The sequence below is a fragment of the Amphimedon queenslandica genome, unplaced genomic scaffold (assembly GCF_000090795.2).
Source record: "Amphimedon queenslandica unplaced genomic scaffold, v1.1 AMPQUscaffold_5394_Cont22637, whole genome shotgun sequence".
NCBI classification, from domain to species: Eukaryota; Metazoa; Porifera; class Demospongiae; order Haplosclerida; family Niphatidae; genus Amphimedon; species Amphimedon queenslandica.
This window is the reverse complement of record NW_003554304.1, coordinates 1-1,671: the sequence shown is the minus strand read 5'-3', so window position 1 is coordinate 1,671 and position 1,671 is coordinate 1. Positions and strand designations below refer to the sequence as shown.

At 31.8% G+C, this 1,671-nt stretch overlaps 2 long non-coding RNA genes across 2 annotated transcripts; one reads left to right on the top strand and one right to left on the bottom strand.

Annotated features, from left to right (window-relative positions):
- Positions 1-18: 18 nt before the first annotated feature.
- Positions 19-705, bottom strand: LOC109592392 (uncharacterized). Its single transcript, XR_002190323.1, has 3 exons — positions 664-705; positions 544-620; positions 19-356 (listed from the first exon to the last, which is right to left on the bottom strand). It is a non-coding gene; the product is annotated as an uncharacterized LOC109592392 (long non-coding RNA).
- Positions 706-985: 280 nt separating this feature from the next.
- LOC109592391 (uncharacterized) lies at positions 986-1,667 on the top strand. Its single transcript, XR_002190322.1, has 2 exons — positions 986-1,245; positions 1,606-1,667. It is a non-coding gene; the product is annotated as an uncharacterized LOC109592391 (long non-coding RNA).
- Positions 1,668-1,671: the final 4 nt, after the last annotated feature.

Genomic DNA, 1,671 nt, shown 5'->3' with positions numbered 1-1,671 from the left:
CAGCAAATGGCATTTCTATTAGCGGAGATGTTTACATATTTCAAAGATTGATGTTTTCAAACACAATATATCATAGCAAGCAATATAATAGAAAAGGCCATGCAAGGAACAATACAATATGCAGTTACTATTTATCTGACACACTAAATGTCGAGTATGGTGAAATAGTAAACTTTTATGTTGCTGAATATCCCTTCTGCATTATTAATACCTTTCCAGTAGTTCACGGTTCATCACCTCTGACTAATGTACGACCTTGCAGGAACAAGCAAATTTGTGATGTTACATCAGGAAATCATATTAGTACCATCTTTAATCTTATTGATAATGACAATCGGCAGCTCATTGCCATACCCCTAAAAAATATTGTTAAAAAATGTATTTATATTAATATTCCACTACAGGGACAAAAAAAGTCTTATGTCATAGCATTACCAAATAATTATGAGTTTCATTGATTTAACTTAATTCATTTCATTCTTTTTTTTCATAATGAATAAAATGTATAGTATAGCCATAAACAGACATATAATTACCACTTACATTCAGTTTTTCTATTATAAACAGGCATTGTTATTCTTATAAGATCTTGTAAGATTTGTCATAATCTTATTTGACATCTTAACTGCTTGATAAGATTCTACAAGACAGATTTAATCTTACTTTGTCTTACAACATCTTGTAAGATCATACAGGTTCTTAGTAAGATTTATTTGCTGGGTAGCTCTGTCATCATCAGCTTGTTATACCTTTTTCTTGTATTAGGAACTGGTATAAGTGGATTATTAATTACTAGAATTGTTACAATGTGAGCTTTAGAAAATAGATAAAAACCAAGAGTAGATCATACAGGAATGAAAAAAGGCTGCAATTAGTGAACATACATACTGGAGAGATTCTTAAAATTTGATTAAATTTTAAAATAATATGTAAAAATTTAGTAATTTTCATAAATTTTTACAGTCTTCAGGCATACAGTTTACACGTGACGTGAGCTAGTGAGCATTTTATTCAGTAAAGGACGAGGTAAAGGATTAGGATATGATGCCTAGTCTGAGGATTTACTACAAGTCTGTACTTGGACTGAGATGCTTACAATCGAGACCTTTCTCCTCCTCTTCTTCGGTAAAGGAAGATAATAGGCAGTTGCTCAATGCTGGGGCGCGATACCTCTCTGAGGAGAACATTGAAAGGACTAGGAAGAACGTGGAGCTTCGTAAACTTGACATTGATTTTGATCACTTGGTATGGCATGGTGTGATGATTTTAAAGTGGGTCATTCTTATTTTTTGTGTGGGCGTTTAATGGCATTATGTATTGGATTATTAATTTAAGTAAAGTAGCACTAAATTACAATCAAGTGTTCTTGTGTGGTTCTGAAGGTAATTCCAATCGAAATTGGATTTTTGCTGAAACAGAGTTTACAATGGTCGATATTTAATTTATTCCATTTAATTAATGTACACAATTAATTAATAGCAATGGTAATACCATGATTATATTAATTTTAATATAATTGACTCCATCATTATTATTTAAGGCTAGAAAGTTGTGCTATTGATTTTTATTGTCTACTACGTTGATCTAATGTTCTCCCATTGAAAGGTAGGCGAGTACCACAAGTACCTTCAACTGCAGGAAAGGATCAGTGACTTGGAGCATGAAAAGAAA